The sequence below is a fragment of the Leucoraja erinacea genome, chromosome 22 (genome assembly GCF_028641065.1).
Source record: "Leucoraja erinacea ecotype New England chromosome 22, Leri_hhj_1, whole genome shotgun sequence".
Lineage (NCBI taxonomy): Eukaryota > Metazoa > Chordata > Chondrichthyes > Rajiformes > Rajidae > Leucoraja > Leucoraja erinaceus.
In genome coordinates, this window is record NC_073398.1 from 34,982,547 (window position 1) to 35,009,023 (window position 26,477).

A 26,477-nucleotide genomic window follows, 5' to 3' on the forward strand; every position below is an offset into this window, starting at 1 on the left:
TTTGAGATCTGTTTTCGATAAATGACGTAAGTACAACTCAAACAGTAAAGCTCGCACGCAAAAGTGGCAAGGTGGCGCAGCGTTAGAGCTGCTGCCTCACAGCGCCAGAGACCTGGGTTCGATCCTGACTACGGGTGCTGTCTGTACGGAGTTTGCACGTTCTCCCCGTGATCTGCGTGGATTTTATGCTTGATGTGTCTGTCGTTCCTAACTGTCACTGTACGTCATGCTGTCACTTGCGGGCGGAGCACCAAGGCAAATTCCTTGTATGTGAATACTTGGCCAATAAACTTATTCGTTCATTAATCAGTATGCATTTACACATTGGCCGTTACTACTTCTACATTGTACTAGGGCGGTCACGGTGGCGCAGCGGTAGAGTTGCTGCCTTACAGCGAATGCAGCGCCGGAGACCCGGGTTCGATCCCAACTGCGGGTGCTGTCTGTACGGAGTTTGCATGTTCTCCCCGTGACCTGCGTGCATTTTCTCCGGGTGCTCCGGTTTCCTCTCCCACACTCCAAAGACGTGCAGGTTTGTAGGTTAATTGGCTTTGGTAGAATTGTAACTTGTCCCGAGCGGGTGTGTAGTGTACTGGGAGGCGGTGGCCAGCGCAGACTCGATGGGCCGAAGGGCCTGTTTCAGCGCTGTACCTCTAAACAAAACTGCACGTGAAGCCACGACGGGAAAGATTTGATGTAAAAGGCCATTTTTTTGCGGAGATGGTTAGAAGCAAATTTAACGGGGCTATTTTTGGAATAATTAAACATTTGCATAATGTAGATTCGTGAATGTTGGATGGGCAGAAAATACCGAATCAGATTATAATTGTTTCCCTGGAAAAGAAAGTGGAAGAAATTGCTATTTTGACTACATACCCCGCCATGAACTTTGATGACTACCAGAGATTTCAGTGCTGTTAAAGATCTTTGATCATATCATTTCAAACGAGAGAGAGAAAAACTAATTTGTTCCATCTGAATGCAAATCGAGGTCGAGAGGTTTTTATCTGTGTGGTTTTTTTTCTGTAATCTGTAATGTCTTTGCTTGGTCTTATCCCAAGGAATAAGTAGTGGTAATTTGGCCTTTCAGATCGCACGGAATGGGGTTCAAAAAAGTATTTGTCTTTCCCCCCCCCCACCCTCACCCCCCTTCCCTCTCTCCAGCATTTGGGATCTACATCAATACACGGTGGCGCAGCGGTAGAGTTGCTGCCTCACGGCACCAGAGACCCGGGTTCATTCTTGCCATAGAGGGAGTACAGAGAAGGTTCACCAGACTGATTCCAGGGATGGCAGGACTTTCATATGAAGAAAGACTGGTTGGACTTGGCTTGTACTCGCTAGAATTTAGAAGATTGAGGGGGGGATCTTATAGAAACGTACACAATTCTTAAGGGGTTGGACAGGCTAGATGCAGGAAGATTGTTCCCGATGTTGGGGAAGTCCAGGACAAGGGGTCACAGTTTAAGGATAAGGGGGAAATCTTTTAGAACCGAGATGAGAAAAACATTTTTCACACAGAGAGTGGTGAATCTGCGGAATTCTCTGCCACAGAAGGTAGTTGAGGCCACAGTTCATTGGCTATATTTAAGAGGGAGTTAGATGTGGCCCTTGTGGCTAAAGGGATCAGGGGGTATGGAGAGAAGGCAGGTACAGGATACTGAGTTGGATGATCAGCCATGATCATATTGAATGGCGGTGCAGGCTCGAAGGGCCGAATGGCCTCTACTCCTGCACCTATTTTCTATGTTTCTATGTTTATATGTTTCTAATCCTGACGACGGGCGCTGTCTGTACGGAGTTTGCAAGTTCGCCCTGTGACCTGCGTGGGTTTTCTCCAGGTGCTCCAGTTTCCTCCCACACTCCAAAGACCCACGGGTTTGTAGATTAATCGGCTTTGGTAAAATTGTAAATTGTCCCTAGTGTGTGTAGGACAGTGTTAATGTGCGGGACATCGCTGGCCGGCACGGACTCAGTGGGCCGAAGGGCCTGTTTCCGTGCTGTATCTCTAAACTAAACTAAACTAAATCAGATTGCTAGAGGAAGGAACTACAGAGACGCTGGTTTAAACCAAAGATAGACACAAAATGCTGGAGTAACTCAGCGGGACAGGCAGCGTCTCTGGGGAGAAGGAATGGGTGATGTTTCGGGTCGAGACTCTTCTTCAGACTGAGCGTCGGGGAAAAGGGAATCGGGAGATATAGACGATGATGTAGAGAGATAAAGAGAAATGAATGAAAGATATGCACAAAAATATTAGATCAGAGGCTGCTCCATCCATCCACCAGGGGGGAGCTTTGAGCACAATTGGGTAACCTGTGTGGAAGCTTCGACTGAGCAATAAGTAAATAATAGGCAAATAGACAAGACATTTGTCACTTTTATTTGTCCTCCTGCTTTGCTCCTAGCAGCTCCAAGCTCCTTCCAAGACCACAGCCTGCCTGCACTTCACACTGCCTCAGCAAGTCCAAGAAATAGTGAACGACCTGGATAGAGTGGATGTGGAGAGGATGTTTCCACTAGTGGGAGAGTCCAGGACCAGAGGGCACAGCCTCAGAATTAAAGGGCGCTCCTTTAGGAAGGAGATGAGGAGGAATTTCTTTCATCAGAGGGTGGTGAATCTGTGGAATTCTTTGCCACAGACGGCTGTGGGGGCCACAAGTCAGTGGGTAATTTTAAGGCAGAGATAGATAGATTCTTGATTAGTGCGGGTGTCCGGGATTATGGGGAGAAGGCAGGAGAATAGAATAGAATAGAATAGTTTCTTTATTGTCATTGTAACATGAACCATGTACAACGAAATTTTAAAATGTCAGCCAGTCAGTGCACCATTCAAACATTTCTAAAAGCTAACGATACATACAAGATAAAATATTAAAAGATAAACAACTAAAATAAATATCATGAAAATAGCACGCATAAACACCCAACCCTCCATCCTTCTGTCGATTTCACAGTGTACCACAGTCCCTTAGTATGTATCGCCCCTGCGTTCCTTGGCGGCTACATTTAGTGCTTTTATAGCAGTGGGGTAAAAACAGTTTTTTAGTCTGTTCGTCCTTGTCCTTGTAGATCAAGGAGAATGGGATTAGGAGGGAGAGATAGATCAGCCACGATTGAATGGCGGAGTGGACTTGATGGGCCGAATGGCCTAATTCTGCTCCGATCACTTACATGAAGGCCACCAGTGTCATCGAGGACCAGTCTCACTCCAGTCACTCTCTTGTAGAGGTGTACAAAATCATGAGAGGAATAGATGGGGTAGACGCGCAGCATCCCTTGCCCAGAGTAGGGGAATCGAGAACCAGAGGACATAGGTTTAAGGTGAGGGGGGGGGGGGGGGGGGGATATTTAATAGGAACCTGAGGGGCAACATTGTCATTCAAAGGGTGGTGGGCGTATGGAACGAGCTGCCGGAGGAGGTAGTTGAGGCTGGGATTATTGCAACGTTTATGAGACATTAAGACAGGTACATGGATAGGACAGGTTTAATGGGATTTAAGAAGGAACTGCAGATGCTGGAAAATCGAAAGGTAGACAAAAGTGCTGGAGAAACTCAGCGGGTGCAGCAGCATCTATGGAGCGAAGGAAATAGGCAACGTTTCGGGCCAGAGACCCGGGTTCCATCCCCACTACGGGTGCTGTCTGTAGGGAGTTTGCACGTTCTCCCCGTGACCTGCGTGGGTTTTCTCCGGGTGCTCCGGTTTCCTCCCACACTCCAAAGACGTGCAGGTTTGTAGGTTAGTTGGCTTGGTGTAAATGTCCCTTGTTATAAATTGTCCCCAGTGTGTGTGTAGGATAGCAGCAATATGTGGGGCCGAAGGGCCTGTTTCTGCGCTGTATCTCTAAACTAAACTAAATGGAGTGAAGAAAATCTGCTACTCGAGAATGATCTTTGGCCAATGGTGTAATTTGACCCTGAAGATGGACACTTAAAGCTGGAGTAACTCAGTGGGTCAGGCAGCATCTGTGGAGAACATGGATAGGTGACGTTTCACAGAGTGCTGGAGTAACTCAGTGGGTCAGGCAGCATCTGTGGAGAACATGGATAGGTGACGTTTCACAGAGTGCTGGAGTAACTCAGCGGGTCAGGCAGCATCTATGGAGCTAAGGAAATAGGCAACGTTTCGGGTCGAAACCCTTCCGGGTTTCGGCCTGAAACGTTGCCTATTTCCAGAAGGGTTTCGGGCCGAAACGTTGCCTATTTCCTTCGCTCCATAGATGCTGCTGCACCCGCTGAGTTTCTTCACCATTTTTGTCTACCTCAGGTTTAAAGGGACATGGGCCTAGAGCAGGCAGGTGGGACTAGGATAGATGGCTGGTGTTGGCAAGTTGGGCCGAAGGGTCTGTTTCCACGCTGTATCACTCTGACTCCCTCTTCACCCCCTCTCCAAGCAAGCAAGAGGTACAGTGAAAAGCTTTTGTTGCGTGCTAACCAGTCAGCGGAAAAACTAGACTTGATTACAATCGAGCCATTTACGGTGTACAGATACATGATAAGGGGAATAACGTTTTGTGTAAGATAAAATCTAGCAAAGTCCAATTAAGGGGCTGTCCCTTTGGAGTCAATGGAAGGGAGGTTGGTTTGTGTGTGTGATGGTCTGGGCTGCGTCCACAATTCGCTGCGATTTCTTGTGGTCTTGGATGGAGCAGTTCCCAAACCGTGCTGCGATGCATCCCGATATAGTGCTCTCTATGCTGCATGAATCGAGTGGGACTTCAACTTGGCTCATCCACGTGTGTGTCATTTGGCTGAAGTGCTGCTTCCAAAGCTATAGAGCGTCTCTTCCCAACCCAAGCCTGCATTGTATATAAATATAAATGCTAATATAAAAAATAATTTAATAGTCAAATCATCATTTGACTTGAATGCGTGACTTGAACATGCTGAGAGAATGACCTCTGTGGAATGTGTGGCGCAGCGGTAGAGTTGCTGCCTCACAGCGCCAGAGTCCCAGGTTCAATCCCGACCACGGGTGCTGTCTGTACGGAGTTTGCACGTTCTCCCCGTGACCTGCGTGGGTTTTCTCCGAGATCTTCGGTTTCCTCCCACACTCCAAAGACGTGCAGGTTCGTAGGTTAATTAGCTTTGGTATCATTGTAAATTGTCCCTAGTGTGTGTAGGATGGTGCTGGTATGTGGGGATCGCTGGTCGGCACGGACTCGGTGGGCTGAATGGCCTGTTTCCGTGCTGTATCTCTAAACTAAACTAAACCGAGTGATCACTGTGATGGGGTGGAGAGAGATAATTAAGGAAGAGTTCATGTTTCAATCACCAGCTCCTGCTCCAGTTTGGAATCTATTCTCTTGCCCACAATGGGAATTAAATTCTTTGCGCAGGAAGGAACTGCAGGTGCTGGTTTAAACCAAACATAGACACAAAGTGCTGGAGTAACTCAGCGGGACAGGCCACATCTCTGGAGAGAAGGAATGGGCGGCGTTTTGGGTCGAGACCCTTCTGCTGATCTTCGGACCCCTCCCACATTCCAAAGGCGTGCAGGTTTGTAGGTGAATCGACTCACTCTAGCATGTACATGTACACACCCCGACAACCCACAGGAACATGGTGCGCTGTGAAGCGACCCTCTCAGACTCCGCTCACTACAGTAGGAATGAACCATCAAAGTCAACACTGCCTCTTACACACCCACATCCTGTGAAGAACTTAAAATAAACTTAAGAACAGCATTAAATAACTCTGGCACAGGCAGGCTGAGGGGGGGAAAATAATATGATGAAAGAATTTAACTTGCCTGTGAGGGTGTAATTGCTTCTCCATAAAACAATTATTTTTTGTTATTTCCATAACCCAATGCCACTTTAGCTTTGTGAACGAGAGGCAGGAAACATGTTCCCGATGTTGGGGGAGCCCAGAACCAGGGGCCACACAGTTTAGGAATAAGGAATCAGCCATTTATATTAACCCTATAGCGGCAAGTTAAGACGTCCACCTACGACCACATCTACGCCAACCGGGGTCACGCTACGATATGGTACGACCCTGTAGGAGACAATGTGACAATAGACATCGAATGAATGAATGAATAAGTTTATTGGCCAAGTATTCACATACAAGGAATTTGCCTTGCTGCTCCGCCCGCAAGTGACAACATAACATACAGTGACATACAATAGGTGCAGGGGGAAGGCCATTCAGCCCTTTCGAGCCAGCACCGCCATTCACTGTAATCATGGATGATCATCCACAATCAGTAGGTACACAAAAATGCTGGAGAAACTCAGCGGGTGCAGCAGCATCTATGGAGCGAAGGAAATAGGCAACGTTTCGGCCCGAAACCCTTCTGGAAATAGGCAACGTTTCGGGCCGAAACCCTTTTGGGTTTCGGCCCGAAACGTTGCCTATTTCCTTCGCTCCATAGATGCTGCTGCACCCGCTGAGTTTCTCCAGCATTTTTGTGTACCTTTGATTTTCCAGCATCTGCAGTTCCGTCTTGAACAATCCACAATCAGTATCCCGTTCCTGCCTTCTCTCCATATCCTCTGACTCCGCTATCTTCAAGAGCCCTATCTAGCTCTCTCTTGAAAGTTTCCAGCGAACCGGCCTCCACCGCCCTCTGAGCGAGAGACTTCCACAGACTCACAACTCTCTGTGTGAAAAAGTGTTTCCTCGTCTCCATTCTAAATGGCTTACTCCTTATTCTTACTCACCCGATAGGTCACCTCTCTATTTTCTCCAGATATCCTGCCTAACCTGCTGAGTTACTCCAGCACTCTGTGTCTGTTTCGGTCCAAAACCAGCATCTGCAGTTCTTTGTGGCTTCTCCAGAACAGTACATAGAAACATAGAAACATAGAAATTAGGTGCAGGAGTAGGCCATTCGGCCCTTCGAGCCTGCACCGCCATTCAATATGATCATGACTGATCATCCAACTCAGTATCCCGTACCTGCCCAGTACAGCATGCCCAGAGGCCCTTCAGCCCCAAAATGTATCGGTTTAACTCAATACATTATGATAATACTCTAAACAGGGAAAATAATATGTTGAAAGAATGAAACTCGCCTGTGAGGACATAATTGCCTTATTACCGCTGCTCCATAAAACGATTATTTTTGTGATTACCGTTACCCAATGCCACTTTAGCTGCCTGTGAGTGTGAAATCCACTCAGACGTCATTCTCAACAAAGTGCAGGATTTTCACAGCGTGTTATTGTGAGATTTCCTTTCCATGAAAGCTTTCAGGATCTCGTACTTTTTGACTGTTGTGGAGGCGGTTTACAAATGAGGCGAATCGCAAAGCGGCGCAAGAAGTCGGTAGAGATGCGGTCTCACAGCGCCAGAGTCCCGGGTTCGATCCCGACTACGGGCGCTGTCTGTACGGAGTTTGCACGTCCTCCCCGTCCTCTGCGTGGGGTTTCTCCGGGTGCTCCGGTTTCCTCCCAAACTCCAAAGGCGTACAGGTTTGTAGGTTAATTGGCTTGGTATAATTGTAAATTGTCTATTGTTAAGAGTGTTTTATTGTCATGTGTCCCACATAGGACGATGGCATTCTTATTTGCTGCAGCTCAACACAATATGTAAACTTAGTACATAACAGGGGGGGAAACAAAGTTCAGTGTGTGTGTGTGTGTGTGTGTGTGTGTGTGTGTGTGTGTGTGTGTGTGTGTGTGTGTGTGTGTGTGTGTGTGTGTGTGTGTGTGTGTGTGTGTGTGTGTGTGTGTGTGTGTGTGTGTGTGTGTGTGTGTGTGTGTGGTGTGTGTAGGATACCGTTAGTTTGTGGGGATCGCTGGTCGGCGCAGACTCGGTGGGCCGAAGGGCCTGTTTCTGCGCTGTATATACACTGCGCTATTCACACAGAGAGTGGAGAATCTCTGGAACTCTCTGCCACAGAAGGTAGTTGAGGCCAGTTCATTGGCTATATTTAAGAGGGAGTTAGATGTGGCCCTTGTGGGTAAAGGGATCAGGGGGTATGGAGAGAAGGCAGGGATGGGATACAAAGTCAAAGTCAAAGTAAACTTTATTGTCAATTCAATTATGTAACAGTAGTTACACAGAGGATCGAAATTACATTTCCCCATACTCCAAATGTGCAAGTAATATTAAAAACACAGACAGACAACATACCAATAAAATTAGACAATAGACACTACATTATTTAAAATATTAAAATATTCACAGTGTGCCAAACTGTAGCAAAAACGTTGAGGTATTTTAAAAAGGGTGCAACAATGAAAGGTGCAATATAGAAAAAGTGCAAATTTCGTACTGGAGACATTGAGCCAAAGCTATTTTCACAGTTTGTTTGTCTTTGTTTGGGTACTGTTCATGGAATTTTCTTAAGTGTGTTGAGTAGTCTGATGAGAGAAAAAGCTGTTGGATGATCAGCCATGATCGTATCGAATGGCGGTGCAGGCTCGCAGGGCCGAATGGCCTCTACTCCTGCACCTATTTTCTATGTTTCTATCTCAGAGAAAGCCCATGCAGGTCACGGGGGGAATGGTTTGTACAGGATAGTGCTAGTGTGCGGGGATCGCTGGACGGCACGGACTCGGTGGGCCGAAGGTCCTGCTTCCGCGCTGTATCTCTAAACTAAACTAAAGTAAATAATTATTTTCACATTAAGCTCTGCTGTGCAGCCAGAGGGAGTTTCTATCCTGAAGCACGACTCATGTCAACAAAAGCATTATCGCTGTTTTTAAATTGGGCTTTCAGATTTCCACTAATTAGTTGTGAGAGACAGTCGCTGTAGTTTGGTGGATTGGAAAACAGGTTTATCATAAATAGAGAAAAACATTTTAATGAAAGTGTTTAATGACGGGATGGGATACTGAGTTGGATGATCAGCCATGATCATATCGAATGGCGGTGCAGGCTCGAAGGGCCGAATGGCCTACTCCTGCACCTATTTTCTATGTTTCTATCTCTAAACTGAAGAAGGGTCTCGACCCGAAACGTCACCTATTCCTTCGCTCCATAGATGTTGCCTCACCCGCTGAGTTCCTCCAGCATTTTTATCTATCTTCGATTTTTTTTTTTCAGCATCTGCAGTTCCTTCTCAAACTAAACTGTAGGTTACATGACTGCAACAGGCAGTGCAAGAGGGAAAGGGAACAGATTGCAGAAGATGGTGTCACAATATGTGATCCACCCACATTCTGACACAAACAATGTCTAACTTGCCATTCCCGGCTCTCTGAAGGCTTTAGTACCAGGCAGCATCGAGTTCACAGTTTGCAACAACCCCGACAGCTGCAGTTGTGACATTAACCAACGGGTGCTGCAAGATTAGAGTCAAGGAACTGCAGATGCTGGTTTAAACCGAAGCTGGAGTAACTCAGCAGGACGGGCAACATCTCTGGAGACAAGGAATCGGTGACGTTTGGGGTCGAGACCCTTCCTCAGACTGAAGAATTTGTCTGTCCTCGGGGTAAACCAGCATCTGCAGCTCCTTCACAGGTTCATAAGTATAGGAGCAGAATTAGGCCATTCGGCCCATCAAGTCTACTCCGCCATTCAACCTTGGCTGGGGTGGGAGATTGCAACCTTCACGTGGTCCGCCCAGTTTTCACAAATGCAATCAACCCGGCGTGCACAATCAAATAAGATCAAATAGAACTAGTTGTCCTAGTGCACGCCCCTATATGCAAGAAGAAGAATCTTGGCTGATCTATCTTTTCCTCTCAACCCCATTCTCCTGCCTTCACCCCATAACCTCTGACACCCGTACTAATCAACAATTTACCTGCATCTGCCTTAAAAATATCCACTGCCTTGTGGCCTCCACTGCAAGGAATTCCACAGATTCACCACCCTCTGGCTAAAGAAATCCCTCCTCATCTCCTTCCTAGATGCTGCCTGACCCGCTGAGTTACTCCAGCACTCTGTGAAATGTCACCTATCCATGTTCTCCACAGATGCTGCCTGACCCGCTGAGTTACTCCAGCACTCTTTGAAACGTCACCTATCCATGTTCTCCACAGATGCTGCCTGGCCCACTGAGTTATGGTGCAGCAGCATCTATGGAGCTAAGGAAATAGGCAACGTTTCGGGCCGAAACCCTTCTGGAAATAGGCAACGTTTCGGGCCGAGACCCTTCTGGAAATAGGCAACGTTTCGGGCCGAAACCCGGAAGGGTTTCGACCCGAAACGTTGCCTATTTCCTTAGCTCCATAGATGCTGCTGCACCCGCTGAGTTACTCCAGCACTCTGTGAAACGTCACCTATCCATGTTCTCCACAGATGCTGCCTGACCCGCTGAGTTATTCCAGCACTCTGTGAAGCGTCACCTATCCATGTTCTCCACAGATGCTGCCTGTCCCGCTGAGTTACTCCAGCACTCTGTGAAACGTCACCTATCCATCTTCTCCACAGATGCTGCCTGACCTTCTCTATCGTTTTGTCTGAAGTTCATATGTGATAGGAGCAGAATGAGGCCATTCGGCCAATCCAGATTAATCCACCATTCAATCATGGCTGATCTATCTCTCCCTCCTAACCCCATTCTCCTGCCTTCTCCCCATATCCCCTGACACCTGCACTAATCGACAATCTATCTATCTCTGCCTTAAAAATATCCATTGACTTGTGGCCTCCACAGCTGTCTGTGGCAATGAATTCCACAGATTCACCACCCTCTGGCTAAAGAAATCCCTCCTCATCTCCTTCCTAAAAGAACGTCCTTTATTTCTGAGGCTGTGACCTCTAGTCCTAGACTCTCCCACTAGTGGAAACATCCTCTCCACATCCACTCTATCCAGGCCTTTCACTCTTCAGTAGGTTTCAATGAGGTCCCTGCTAAATTCATCTAAATTTCTTTAATTCTGAGGCTATGACCTCTGGTCCTAGAATCTTCCATTCCTGCACATCATTGTGGTAAACTGGTTATTCCCTCGTTCCCCATCTTTAATGCCCTTCCCCCAACCATCCTAGACAAGGGATATGACCCATGTCTCACCCCGTTGTGTTGTGTGATCACTGACTCCCATCATCCAGTCTCAGCCGTGGACCTTGGAGAAGTCAGAGTATTGGGTATCTTCTCCGTGTATTGTCACCTTATCGTGGTGGAGAAGCTCGTGTGGACCTGAGATCCTGAGAGCGATGCCGTCTGGAGCGACGCTCCTGCTAGGGCCACCCATGGCGGTAGGGTCGAGGGGAGAAGGTCCCTGACAAAGAGCCAATCCAACCAAGACCTCAACGGTGGAACAGGCGGAGGACGATGGCTGACCTTAGCGGAGCATCACAATGGGTGGGAAGGCGGATGAAGACTGCGGCAGAAAAGGGTCTCCGGTCGTCTTGGACTCCACGCCACTGGATCCTGACCCAGATCTGTCAAGGAACGTGGGGTGTCTGTCTGTGCACCAGTCTCCCCACGTTAAACAAAGTCACGCACAGGCGTCCTCCATGAGAGGACAGTCATACTTGTCTCGAGTGACTGCCAATCATGATGAGTATAGGAGTTGGCAGATCATGTTTGTCACTTTTAATTGTCACTTGCGGGCAGAGCACCAAGGCAAATTCCTTGTATGTGAATACTCGGCCAATAAACGTAATCATTCATTCGTTCATTCATGTTGCAGTTGTATAAGACGTTGGTGAGACCGTGTTTAGAGCATTGTGTTCAGTTCTGGGCACCATATTATAGGAAAGATGTTGTCAAGCTGGAAAGGGTACAGAGAAGATTTACGAGGATGTTGCCAGGACTCGAGGGTGTGAGCTACAGGGAGAGGTTGAGCAGGCTGGGACTCTATTCCTTGGAGCGCAGGAGGATGAGGGGTGATCTTATAGAGATGTACAAAATCATGAGAGGAATAGATCGGGTAGACGCACAGAGTCTCTTGCCCAGAGTAAGTGAATCGATGACCAGAGGACATTGGCTTAAGGTGTGGGGGTAAAGATTTAATAGGAATCTGAGGGGTAACTTTTTCACTCAAACATAGAAACATAGCAACATAGAAATTAGGTGCAGGAGTAGGCCATTCGGCCCTTCGAGCCTGCACCGCCATTCAATATGATCATGGCTGATCATCCAACTCAGTATCCCGTACCTGCCTTCTCTCCATACCCCCTGATCCCCTTAGACACAAGGGCCACATCTAACTCCCTCTTAAATATAGCCAATGAACTGGCCTCAACTACCCTCTGTGGCAGAGAGTTCCAGAGATTCACCACCAAAGGGTGGTGGGTGTATGGAACAAGCTGCCAGAGGAGGTAGTTGAGGCTGGGACTGTCCCAACGTTTAAGAAATAGTTAGACAGGTACATGGATAGGACAGGTTTGGAGGGATATGGACCAAACGCAGGCAGGTGGGACTAGTATAGCTGGGAGATGTTGGTCGGTGTGGGCCGAAGGGCCTGTTTCCATGCTGTATCATTCTATGTAAAGGCCGGTAACTGAGCACACATATCTGAGTGATAAATTCAAGTCATAATTTCCGACACAGATATCGTGACCTTTAATCCACACCGCCAACCTTACAGATATAATAACTTTTTTTTTTTTCAAATCTCTAAAATGTCATTTGAAACTTACCCGTCAAACGAACTTACCCACAAATGACCCAAAAAAAAGGCAGCCAATTGATTTTTGAGGCACAATATCTAACACTATCTGGGTGTTTCAAATTGGTAAAAATGATTGGTGCAAGAAGGAACTGCAGATGCTGGTTTCAACCCAAGATAGACACAAAGTGCTGGAGTAACTCAGCGGGACAGGCATCATCTCTGGAGAGAAGGAATGGGTGACGTTTAGGACTGAGATGAGGAAAATTTTTCTCACCCAGAGAGTTGTGAATCTGTGGAATTCTCTGCCACAGAAGGCAGTGGAGGCCGATTCACTGGATGTTTTCCAGTTAGATTTAGCTCTTAGGGCTAACGGAATCAAGGGATATGGGGGAAAAGCCGGAATGGGTTACTGATTCTGGATGATCAGCCATGGTCACATTGAATGGCGGTGCTGGCTCGAAGGGCCGAATGGCCTACTCCTGCACCTATTGTCTATGTTTCTACATTTCTATCCCTTCCCGACCCTAGTCGGCGTGTTAGTTTCACTGTCGTTCCGTTGACTTTCACTGTTTTGAATCCCTTCGTTATCACATATCCTACAGTCAACAATGGACCATTGTGGGGGAGAGAGAAGGGGAGAGAGAGGGGAGAGAGGGGGAGAGAGGGTGGGGAGACAGGGGAGGGAGGGGGAGAGGGGAGGAGAGAGGGGAGAGACAGGGGGAGAGAGAGAAGGAGGAGACGGGGAGAGGGGGGAGAGAAAGGAGAAAGGGGGAGGTGAGAGGAGGGGGGGAGACAGGGGGAGAGAGGGGAAGAGAGGGAGGGGAGAGAGGGGATGGGAGGAGAGAGGGGGGAGACAGGGGGGAGAGAGAGAAGAGGGGAGACGGGGAGAGAGGGGAGGAGAGAGAAAGGAGAGAGGGGGAGGTGAGAGGGGGAGAGAGGGGGAGACAGGGGAGAGAGGGGAAGAGAGGGAGGGGAGAGAGGGGAGGGGAGGGAGGGGGGAGAGGGGGAGAGGGGGGGAGAGGGGAGACAGGGGAGAGAGGAGGGAGAGAGGGGATGGGAGGAGAGGGGGAGAGAGGAGAGAGGGGATGGGAGAGAGAGGGGGGAGAGGAGGGAGGGAGTGGGGGGTTGAGAGGGGAGAGAGGGGGAGAGAGAGAGAGAGGGAGGGGATGGGAGGGAGAGAGGGGGAAAGGGGGCGAATGGGAGGGAGAGAGATAGAAAATGAAATCTACTGACGAGGGTGTTCCTGTAGAACTGTAACAGAAAAAGATACCTCCTGTAATGAGGTTTAAGATCGCAATGAAAGGGAGAGAGAGGAAGAGATAGATAGTGTTCAAAAAGGAACTGTGCAGATGCTGGAAGATCGAAGGTACACTAAATTACTGGAGAAACTCAGCGGGTGCAGCAGCATCTATGGAGCGAAGGAAATAGGCGACGTTTCGTGCCGAAACCCTTCTTCAGAGAGAGATAGATAGATTGAAACGCCTGCACATGTCAGTATCAGTTTCAAGTGGGTTGCAAGGCGGGGACAAACTGCGTTGACTGGCAGTTTCTGGGCCAATGCATTGAATGCAAGTTACCGAGTGGTTTGTGTGTGTGTTGGGCAGGGCGGCCTCTGTGCGCTGTCTTTTACACTTGCATTTGGACACAAGTTGCAGTGTTAACTCCACACACTCAGCCTCTCAGATCCTCGTTGCTGCTACAACTCTGGGTGAGTTTTTACCCTCCATTCCCCTTCTCACCACTGCCTTTGTCACTGTGTCTTGTTTTGCCTGTAACTGGGAAGGTCCTTTTCTGTTTTTAATATAATCTGTAATTTAAAAAAAAAAAAACCCAACTCGAAGAGAGACACGAAATGCTGGAGTCGTGTGCGGGAAGGAACTGCAGATGCTGGTTTAAACCGAAGGTAGACACAAAGTGCTGGAGTAACTCAGATGGGTCAGGGCAGCATCTCTGTAGAGAAGGAATGGGTGATGTTTCGGGTCGAGACCCTTCTTCAGGCTGAGAGTCGGGGAGGGGGAGACAGAGAGAACGAGAAAATTCATTCCGTGTTATATGAATGGTGTGAAATGAAAAGCATTTCCTCGTCTCTGCAACGTGTTCAATGTGGACTAGAGGCGGGGGATGGAGGAGAGCGGGTGATCTTTGGTAACAGGTGTGTCTGTGTATATGTGTGTGTATATATGTGTGTGTGTCTGTGTGTATGTGTCTGTGTGTGTGTGTATGTATCCGTGTGTGTGTGTATCTTTGTGTGTGTGTGTGTGTGTGTGTGTGTGTGTGTGTGTGTGTGTGTGTGTGTGTGTGTGTGTGTGTGTGTGTGTGTGTGTGTGTGTGTGTGTGTGTGTGTGTGTGTGTGTGTGTGTGTGTGTGGGTGTGTGTGTGTGTGTGTGTGTGTGTGTGTGTTTTTATGTGTGTATGTGGTTGTGTGTGTGTATGTGGCTGTGTGTGTGTGTGTGTGTGTGTATGTCTGTGTGTATGTATGTATCTGTGTGTGGGTGTCTGCGTGTGGATGTGTGTATGGGGATGTGAATGTGTGGGGATCTAAGTGTGTACCTGTGTGTGTGTGTGGGGGGGGGGGAAATATGGGTGTGTGTATATGTGTGTGTGTGTGTGTGTGTGTGTGTGGTGTGTGTGTGTGTATGTGTTGATATGTGAGAGGGGGAATGTGTGTGTGGGATGTGATGTGTGTGTGGTGTGGGGGGGGGGGGGGGGAATATGTGTCAAATGAGGAAAGATTGAAAAGACTAGACTTGTATTTACTGGAGTTTAGAAGGATGAGGGGGATCTTATAGAAACATATAAAATTATAAAAGGACTGGACAAGCTAGATACAGGAAAAATGTTCCCAATGTTAGAATACACTTAGAATAAAGGGGAGGTCATTTAAGACTGAAGTGAGAAAAAACTTTTTCACCCAGAGAGTTGTGAATTTGTGGAATTCCCTGCTACAGAGGGCAGTGGAGGCTAAGTCACTGGATGGATTTAAGAGAGAGTTAGATAGAGCTCTAGGGGCTAGTGGAGTCAAGGGATATGGGGAGAAGGCAGACACGGGTTATTGATTGGGGACGATCAGCCATGATCACAATGAATGGCGGTGCTGCATCGTAGGGCCGAATGGCCTCCTCCGGCACCTATTTTCTGTGTGTGTGTGTGTTATATACCAACGTCTGGCTATATCCAAGCGTGGCAGTGGATTTTCACTGGAAAACTGTTGGTGTTTGGAGTTAGAATTAACATCCAAGATCGTACACGATTCTCTAACAGGAGTCGCAGTGTTCGCTGACATTGAACACGGGTCCCAATGTATATTCCCAATGCCACAGAATCAGTCTGAAGAAGGTAGAAGCAACGAAATGCAGCTGCTGATCCATACACAAAAAGACACAGATTGCTGGAGTAACTCAGCGGGTCAGGCAGCATCTCTGGAGAATAGAATAGAATGCCTTTTATTGTCATTCAAACAGTTTGGTTTGAACGAAATTGCATTCCTACAGTTTTAACATTACAAAAAAAACCCAAGACACACACTTAACACAATTTACACAAACATCCATCACAGTGAATCTTCAACTCCTCCTCACTGTGATGGAAGGCAAAGTCTTATCTCTTCCCTTTGTTCTTCCCCCCGCGGTCCAGCAGTCCAACTGTAACGTCGAGGCAAACTGTGGCTCGCGATTTTTGGCCCTGCTCCGAGTAATTTAAACCCCGCGATTCCAGCGGGAGAAGTCGCCGTTGCGCGAGCTCTGAAAAGCGGTCTCCCACCCGGGACCCGCGAGCTCCCGATGTTACCGTCCACCGGGCCCGCGGCCGGAGCCTCCGAAGCTCCGAAGGTGGGTCGTAGCCACGCGCCACCACAGCTCTCCCCGCTCCGAAGTCGGCCAGCTCCGCCATGGCAAGTTCCGCAGGCTCCGCGACTGGATGCCTCAGGTTGGTTCCGGTTGGAGGCCGCTGCCGGCTCCTCGACGTTAGGCCCAACGACACCGGAGACCCGACAGGGAAAAAGTCAGGTCCCCCGTACAGGGCAGAGATTAAACAGTTCCCCCCACCCACCCCATATACGCAGCTAAAAAATAATAAAAATTAGAATGAAAAACATACATTTAACGGGATAATTTTTTTTTTAAAAGACAGACGGACTGCAGTCGAGTCGCTGCCGTTAGGCACCGCCACACTCCAGAACATGGATAGGTGATGTTTCAGGTCAGGTCTGAAGAAGGGTCTCGACCCGAAACGTCACCTCTCCGTGTTCTCCACAGATGCCGCCTGACCCGCTGAGTTACTCCAGCACTCTCGTTTTTTTAACCTTATTTAATTTAGCTCCAACATGTTTTTGGTGTCTTTTGTCGCCTTGATTTTCCATGGCAGATCTATGTTACTGATGCCATCCCCGTCAGGTTGAGAGAAGCGGTCCTTTGTTAATGGTTGTGGAGGCTGTGTGTGTGTACGTGTGTGTGTGTGTGTACGTGTGCGTGTGTGTGTGTGTGTATATGTGTGTGTGTGTGTGTGTGTGTGTGTATATGTGTGTGTGTGTACGTGTGAGTGTGTGTGTGTATGTGTGTGTGTGTGTGTGTGTATATGTGTGTGTGTGTACGTGCGAGTGTGTGTGTGTGCGTGTGTGTGTATATGTGTGTGTGTATGTGTGTGTATGTGTGTGTGTGTGTATATGTGTATGTGTACGTGCGTGTGTGTGTGTGTGTGTGTGTATGTGTGTGTATATGTGTGTGTGCGCACACATGTGTGTGTATGTGTGTGAACACATGTGTGCGCGTGTGTGTGTGTGTGTGTGTGTATGTGTATGTGTGTGTGTGTGTGTATGCTTCTGTGTGTATATGTGTGTGTGTGTGTGCATATATGCGCAGGTGCGTGCGTGCTGGCACCCGTTCACACTAGTTCTATGTTATCCCACTTTCTCATCCACTCCTTGATGACTGGTCCTTGATGATCCTGCTGGCCTTGCCGAGGCAGCGTGAGGTGTAGATGGAGTCAATGGAAGGGAGGTTGGTTTGTGTCACGGGCTGGGCTGCGTCCACAATTTCTTGCGGTTTTGGATGGAGCTGTTCCCAATCCATACCGCGATGCGTCCCGATAAAATGCTTGTAATGGCGCATCTGTAGAAGTTGGTGACAGTTGCAGGGGACATGCAGAACATTCTAAGGCAGAGGAGGCAATGTAAGCCTCTATGACACTATAACATTTTCAGTGTGGGGCTGTTCTGTAAATAGCTTACATTTACATAGGTTCAAATGATTTCCCTTGATTGCAATGGAGAAGGTGACAAAGGGCTCAGTCTGGCATTTTTTGCAACTGTAGTTCAAGATGGAACTCCCAAAGTTGTGGAGAGTTTCACACGGTGCCTGTGGCAAACCCCAGCGGTTCCACCAGCATAAAGGCCGGGCCGGTTAGACTCGGCAAACTTTCCATCAAAACAACTTCTGAAGCTGCGATTAGTGCCGAGCTCGGCAGAAAAAATACAACATTCGTCATTTTGTTACCCAGCCCACTGAAAGCCAACTGTTTCAAGAAAGGGAAAAAAGTGCGTAACTCAGACAGCAGCATCTGTGGAGATAACGTTTCACAGAGTGCTGGAGTCAGCGGGTCAGGCAGCATCATGATAGGTGCTGGAAACAGCGGGTGAGGCAGATAGGTAGGTGACGTTTCACAGAGTGCTGGAGTAGCTCAGCGGGTCAGGCAGCATCGGGTCGAAACCCTTCCGGGTTTCGGCCCGAAACGTTGCCTATTTCCAGAAGGGTTTCGGCCCGAAACGTTGCCTATTTCCTTCGCTCCATAGATGCTGCTGCGCCATAACTCAGTGGGTCAGGCAGCATCTGTGGAGAACACGGATAGGTGACGTTTCACAGAGTGCTGGAGTAACTCAGCGGGTCAGGCAGCATCTGTGGAGAACATGGATAGGTGACGTTTTGGGGTTGGAACCTTAATTTGGTGCAGCAGTAGAGCCAGCGCCTCACAACGCCAGAGACCCGGGTTCAATCCTGGCTACAGTTGCTGTCTGTGCGGTGTATGCACGTTCTTCCCGTTACCTGCGCGGGTTATAGAAACATAGAAAATAGGTGCAGGAGTAGGCCATTCGTCCCTTCGAGCCTGCACCGCCATTCAATATGATCATGGCTGATCATCCAACTCAGTATCCCGTACCTGCCTTCTCTCCATACCCCCTGATCCCCTTAGCCACAAGGGCCACATCTAACTCCCTCTTAAATATAGCCAATGAACTGTGGCCTCAACTACCTTCTGTGGCAGAGAGTTCCAGAGATTCTGTGTGAAAATTGTCGTTTTCTCCGGGCGCTCCGGTTTCCTCCCACATCCCAAAGACGTGCGGGTTTGTAGGTTAATTGCCCCTCTGTATATTGCCCCCTAGTGTGTAGGGAGTGGATGGGGAAAGTGGGAGAATATAGAACTAGTGTGAATTAATGGTTGGCTTGGACTCAAGAGTCAAGAGTGTTTTATTGTCATGTGTCCCAGATAGAACAATGAAATTCTTGCTTGCTGCAGCACAACACAATATGTAAACGTATAAATAATATAACAAAACTCGGAAAAAAAAACCCAAACAATAACAGTGCCATAATACCAATGCTCTATTGTAGTTGGGCTACAATGACTCCCGATGGGCCGAAGGGGCTGTTTTCATGCTGTACCTCTAAACATCTAAATTTGAGAATTCAATTTGGTTTGAATGGTCAGCTTGCAAACAAAGATGAGGTCACCTCTCTATTTGCTCCAGATGTCTTGCCTAACCTGCTGAGTTACTCCAGCACTCTGTGTCCCTTGCAGCCCGCACCTTGTTACGGTTCATGCGCCAATAATAATAATAAACCTAACCTAACCGAACCCTCTCGTCCCGAGACGGGCACCTTGGTTCCCAGCCTCAGCGGCACTAATGGGCCTGTCCCACTTGCGAGACTTTTTCGGCAACTGGCGGCACCTGTCGGCAGGTTGGCGAAAATTTTCAACGTGTCGAAAATCCAGCGCCGACCAGAAAGACGCTACGACTCTTTGGGCGACTGAGGAGACGACTCACGACCGTACAGGCGACATGTCGCGGGGTGAAGCCCGTACGGTCGTGAGTAGTCGCCCAAAGAGTCGTACCTTGTTCTGGTCGCCGCTGGATTTTCAACACGTTGAACATTTTCGGCGACCTGCAACGACCTATGACAGTTGCCGGCAGTCGCCGAAACAGTTGCGTAAGTGGGACAGGCCCTTAATGTGATTGAATAGGCGACTGCCAGCGACTGTCATATTTCTGTCGGGTCGCCGAATGTAACCGGTGAGTGGACCCCATTCTACGACCATGTCTACGACAATCTTACAACCTAGTTCACGACACCCGGCAACCCTATAGCGGCGAGTTAAGACGTCCACCTTCGACCACATCTACGCCAACCGGGGTCACGCTACGATATGGTACGACCCTGTAGGAGACAATGTGACAATAGACAACGAATGAATGAATTAATAAGTTTATTGGCCAAGTATTCACATACAAGGAATTTGCCTTGCTGCTCTGCCCGCAAGTGACAATATGACATACAATAGGTGCAGGAGTAGGCCATTCAGCCCTTCGGGCCAGCACCGCCATTCAATAGACAATAGACAGTAGGTGCAGGAGTAGGCCATTTGGCCCTTTGAGCCAGCACCGGCATTCAATGTGATCATGGCTGATCATCCCCAATCAGTCCCCGTTCCTGCCTTCTCCCCATATCCACTGACTCCGCTATTTTTAAGAGCCCTATCTAGCTCTCTCATGAAAGTTTCCAAAGAACCTGCCTCCACCGCCCTCTTAGGCAGAGAATTCCACAGACTCACAACTCTCTGGGTGAAAAAGTGTTTCCTCGTCTCCGTTCTGGAAATGGCTTATTCCTTATTCTTAAACTGTGGGTGTCCCCTGTTTCCGGACTCCCCCCAACACCGGGAACACGTTTCCTGCCTCTAGCGTGTCCAAACCCTTAATAATCTTATATGTTTGAACAAGATCTCCTCTCATCATTCTAATCTACAGAGTGTACAAGCCCAGCTGCTCCTGTGAGGCCAATAAAACTAATTTTGACCTCCGAAACAATGACATCATCCTATTTTACTTTTGATGGGTTTGCTATCATTGTGAGTCACGTTTGCCATGAAGAAACATGCATTGCTCTCACTAGAAGAAGAACCCCTGCTGTTTGCAGCAGGCCTCGTGCTTATAGATCAGCAAGGCAGGATACAAGAAGAGGTCTGTGTGGGTGAGGCCCTTGTGCCACAGTAGACCCTCGTTGGGCCAGTATGACTTTGCTATTGAGGGAGTGCAGCGTAGTTCAATTCCCGGGATGGCAGGACTGTCATATGCTGAGAGAATGGAGCGGCTGGGATGAGAGGGGATCTTGTTGAAATATAAGTCAACTCAAGTCAAGTCACATTTATTTATACAGCACATTTAAAAAACAACTCTCGTTGGCCAAAGTGCTTTACATTTGTTGTAAGAATAGCACAACAAAACAAACGACATACATATATATACGTCTGAAAAATTCCCAATGGAATTTAAACTGGAGGTGGTGGAGGGAGGACTTAAGCCAGAAAGGGTTTTTGGGAAGAAAGAACGAGCTACCTTAAATTTAGTTGCACAAGAAAGCTGGAGAAACTCAGCGGGTGCAGCAGCATCTATGGAGCGAAGGAAATAGGCAACGTTTCGGGCCGAAACCCTTCTGGAAATAGGTAACGTTTCGGGCCGAAACCCGGAAGGGTTTCGACCCGAAACGTTGCCTATTTCCTTAGCTCCATAGATGCTGCTGCACCCGCTGAGTTTCTCCAGCATTTTTGTGTACCTACATATATACAGGTGGCCCTCACTCAGAGGATGTCGGGAAAGGCTTGGGAGAATAGATAAGTCTTGACTTAAAAGAGTCGATGGAGGGGGCAGTTCTGATGGGAAGAGGGATGCTCTTCCACAGTCTAGGGGCTGCAACCGCAAAGGCACGGTCGCCCCTGAGCTTATGCCTACACCGTGGGATATTCAGCAACGCCAAGTCGGCCGATTATATAAGATTATTAAGGGCTTGGACACGCTAGAGGCAGGAAACATGTTCCTGATGTTGGGGGAGTCCAGAACCAGGGGCCACACAGTTTAAGAATAAGGGGTAAGCCATTTAGAACAGAGACGAGGAAATACTTTTTCTCACGGAGGGTTGTGAGTCTGTGGAATTCTCTGCCTCAGAGGGCGGTGGAGGCCGGTTCTCTGGATGCTTTCAAGAGAGAGCTAGATGGGGCTCTTAAAAATAGCGGAGTCGGGGGATATGGGGAGAAGGCAGGAACGGGGTACTGATTGGGGATGATCAGCCATGATCACATTGAATGGTGGTGCTGGCTCGAAGTGCCGAATGGCCTCCTCCCTGCACCTATTGTCTATGCTCTAGCAAGTAGATCATGATTCTTTTAGAAACTTCACTAGAGTCACCCCTGACCTGTTTCAGGCGATGAAGACACACAGGTGGGCCAGTCAAATTCACCGGCCAGCACCGTCGATAACCAACGAACCACCTACATCATCCTGGTGACCCACCGGCGACCTACCACCACCGCACCTACGTGTCGAGAAGACTAGAGCTACGACCCAGGGGGTCAAACAAAAAAATGGGTCCTGCTAAGTTTTCAACATGTTGAAAAATTAGCTGCGACCAGAATGACATCACGACTTGTCGGGACACTGAGGAAACTACACGCGACCATACCCCGACACCACGGCAACCACCGGCAAACTTGTGGCCACCATAGTCGCTTTAGTGCGGACGGGCCCTTAAGGAAGGCAAACTCAATGCTGTTTATTTTTCAAGCATTTATTTCAAGAGGACTAGAGTACATGCCGCCCGTTACGCTGAGTTACTCCAGCATTTTAGATATAGATATAGATAGATAGATATGCCATTTATTGTCACTATACATGTACAGTGAAATTGAAAGCTGCTCGTACTCAGTGCTTACATATAATTTAGTACAAAAAACAAGAAACAGAAAAACAAAAACAGAAGGGAGAAGGGCAGGGGGGGGGGGGGGATAGGTGCACAATTCTGCGGCGCTATATACATATGTACAGATGGAAGTCCGGGTGTTGGGCTGTGAAGTCAGTGCATGTGTGAATTTGAATTAAGAGTAGTTATAATTTTCGGAAAGCAACTATTTCTGAGTATTAGCCATTAGCCATCTGAGTCTAATAGTCATTTTGTGTCTATCTTCCATTTAAACCACCATCTGCAGTCCTTCCTATACACGTATGTTGTGCTGAGGCTCTATAAGGCGCTGGTCAGTCTGGTGAGCAAATTTGGGCCCCGTATCTGAGGAAGGACGTGCCGGCTCTAGAGTAGGTTCACGAGAACAATCCCAGGAATGAGTGGGTTAACGTACGCTGAGCGTTTGACGGCACTGGGCCTGTACTCGCTGGAGTTTAGAAGAATTTTTGGGGGGACCTCATTGAAATGTACAGAATAGTGAAAGCCTTGGATGGAGTGGATGTGGAGAGGATGTTTCCACTGGTGGGAGAGTCTAGGACCAGAGGTCGCAGCCTCAAAATCAAAGGACGTACCTTTGGGAAGGAGATGAGGTGGGATTTCTTTACTCAGAGAATTTCTTTAATCGGAGGCTGGTATTTTTATGGAGCAGATTGATAGATTCTTGATTAGTACATGTGTCAGGGGTTACGGGGAGAAGGCAGGAGAAGAGAGATAGATCGGAGGGAGAGATAGATCAGCCATGGTTGAATGGCGGAGTAGACTTGATGGGCTGAATGGCCTAATTCTGTTCCTATCACTTAAGACCTTATGACCTCTCCAGCCTGCTGAAGCAATCTTGCAGCTGGGGCTCTGATTCCCAGCCTCAACCCCGACATGTCTTTGGGTTGGGAATAGATAGGGTAAATATACCCAGAGTAGAGTGATACAGCGTGGAAACAGGCCCTTCGGCCCAACTTGCCCATACCGACCAACATGTCCCATCTGCACTAGTCCCACCTGCCTGCGTTTGGCCCATATCACACCAAACCTGCCCAATCCATGTACCTGTCTAAGTGTTTTTTAAACGCTGTGATAGTATCTGCCTTAACTACGTCCTTGGATGTGTTGGGCTGAAGGGCCTGTACTCACACGGTATATCAGGGTTTGCTTTGCTTCTGCCTTTGTACTTTCACCGGCACAGAATGACTTCTCTGAGAAGCTGTGCATTCCCTTGCTGAACAAGGCCAACACAGGCGCGGCAGAGAGAGTCACCTTTTAATTTAGTTTCGAGATCCAGCGCTGAAACAGGCCCTTCGGCCCACCGAGTCAGCGCCGACCAGCAATCCCCGCACACTAACACTATCCTACACACACACTAGGGACAATTTACACATCCACCAAGCCAATTAACCTACAAACCTGCCCGTCTTTGGAGTGTAGGAGGAAACCAAAGATCTCGGAGTAACCCCGTGCAAACGTGCAAACTCCGTACAGACAGCACCCGTAGTCGGGATCGAACCTGGGTCTCTGGCGTTTGCGAGGCAGCAACTCTACCGCTGCGCCACCGTGACGCCCTTCTGGTCTAAAAGTTCTTAAAAATGGAGAGCCTTATCCATAAAAGGCCCATTGTGTTAGCAGCAGCTCTGGGTTAGAGTGGCAGCGGTCGGCCTGGCCTGGCCTGGCCTGGCCGTGTTGCAGAGTTGAATGAATAACTAATGGTTTAATGTTTAAGAATGATTCATTGTTTAATTTTCATGTGCTCAGGAAGGGAACAATGGAATTCTTTTACAGGCACGACAAGTAAATAATCAATAACACAGTGCAATGAATTATCAATAATGTTAGGTGGCCAAACCATAGCCATGCAAGGGCAAGTATGTAATAAGTACATACGGAAGTAAGTAAGTAAGTTTATTGGCCGTGTATTCCCATACAAGGAATTTGCCTTGGTGCTCCGCCCACAGATCACAACATGACATACAGTGACTGTTACGAATGACTCCGAAAACACTAAACATTAATAATAATAAAACATTAATGATAAAACACCATTGATCAAGCATGTGATCCAACAAAATAACCACATCTAATACAACCTGTATGTCTGAAGAAGGGTCTCGACCTGAAATGTCATATGATGAAAGAATGGGTCGACTGGAATTTAGAAGGATGAGAGGTGATCTTATTCAAACATATACAATTTTTCAGGGATTGGACAGGCTAGATGCAGGAAAAATGTTCCCCGTGTTGGGGGAGTCCAGAACCAGGGGGTCACACACAGTTTAAGAATAAGGGGTCGGCCATTTAGGACTGAGATGAGGAAAAACCTTTTCACCCAGAGAGTTGTGAATCTGTGGAATTCTCTGCCACAGAAGGCGGTGGAGGCCAATTCACTGGATGTTTTCAGGAGAAAGTTAGATTTAGCTCTTGGGGCTAAAGGAATCAAGGGATATGGGGAGAAAGCAGGAACGGGGTACTGATTTTGGATGATCAGATTGAATGGCGGTGCTTGCTCGAAGGGCCGAATGGCCTGTTCCTGCACCTATGTTTCTATGTTTCTACTGACTTCCCGTTCAGGCCCAAAGATAAGTGCGAAAGGGTTCAGAAGGCAGAATGGCAGAGTTGCTGTGAATCTTATTTCTACTGATGTGTGGGTGTGTTAATGTGCGCTGACAGAACACCCGACCACTTCTAATGTCGATTCTGGAAAAATGAAATGAGGAATCCGGACATTTCTCACGACGCCTTCATCTCCTCTGCAATCTGGTTTTTGACGCGAGTGTATCAGGATGTAGCAGAGTTGTACAGCATCCTTCCTTGTTTACCGTCATTCAGCGTGGCACCAGGCCCAACTTGCCCACTCCGACCAACATGTCCCATCCACACTAGTCCCACCTGCCTGCGTTTGGCCCATGTCACTCTTACCCTGTCCCAAGATTCAGTGACAGTTTCTTCCCAGCTGTTATCAGGGCAACTGAACCGTCCTATCTCCAACTAGAGAGCGGTCCTGACCTCCCACCTACCTCATTGGAGACCCTCGGACTATCTTTTGGACTGAGATGAGGAAAACCTTTTTCACCCAGAGAGTTGTGAATCTGTGGGATTCTCTGCCACAGAAGGCGGTGGAGGCTGATTCGCTGGATGTTTTCAGAAGAGAGAGTTAGATTTAGCTCTTAGGGCTAACGGAATCAAGGGATATGGGGAGAAAGCAGGAACGGGTACTGATTTTGGATGATCAGCCATGATCATATTGAATGGCGGTGCTGGCCTGAAGGGACGAATGGCCTACTCCTGTGAAAAAGTTACTTTTATAACAACTAAACAGGTTCGCTTCTTAATAAACAGACACCACACAAACTGTTTGGTAGACCCAAAACTTTACTTATTATCGGCCGATGGAAGGGAGCGAGTATTCCTGCTAAGTGACCAATGTAGACACTTCACTGTCCTCAGTCCACTTCTCTGAACAACAGAATTACATAGTATTATATAAGTGTATGTTTGTCACCTTAGCACATTCCACAGACATTAGTCATGGTCAGAGGTACAGGAAAAGGCATCACATCAAAGGCATTTTGTCACATGGTACAAAATATATTAAAAAACATTGGCCATTTGGTTTACGGCATCTTACTCCAAAGATATGACTCTAGCTGTTTCTCTCTTCCTTTCTCACCTCCTCCCCCATAAACATTGGCCATTTGGTTTATGGTATCTTAAACCAAAGATATGACTAGCTGTTTCTCCCTTTCTCGTCTCCTCCCCCATAAACATTGGCCATTTGGTTTACGGCACCTTACTCCAAAGATATGACTAGCTGTTTCTCTCTTCCTCTCTGTCACCTCCTCACTTGGGAGACAATGTTATGGTATTTATTATCTCACACACCGCAACCCGAGGCAAGCCTAATTTGACACTAAATATAAGCTGTAAGCTAGCCCAGAAACCTATTTTAAGATTTTCTTATTTGTGTAACTTTATTCGGCTTCATCATTCCATCCTTCTATCAAAGTTTTGATAACTACCGAGTACATTCGA

The 26,477-nt window shown here is 47.9% G+C and overlaps 1 protein-coding gene across 2 annotated transcripts in view; it reads left to right on the plus strand.

The window, feature by feature from the left end:
- The first annotated feature begins 14,055 nt into the window (after positions 1–14,055).
- The window catches only part of prkcq (protein kinase C, theta), a 79,067-nt gene continuing 66,645 nt past the window's right edge, over positions 14,056–26,477 (plus strand). For both annotated transcript variants that reach the window (XM_055653454.1, XM_055653455.1), the window contains exon 1: positions 14,056–14,170. The gene's annotated coding sequence lies outside the window, so the exon portion shown is untranslated. The remainder of the gene's footprint in view (positions 14,171–26,477) is intronic.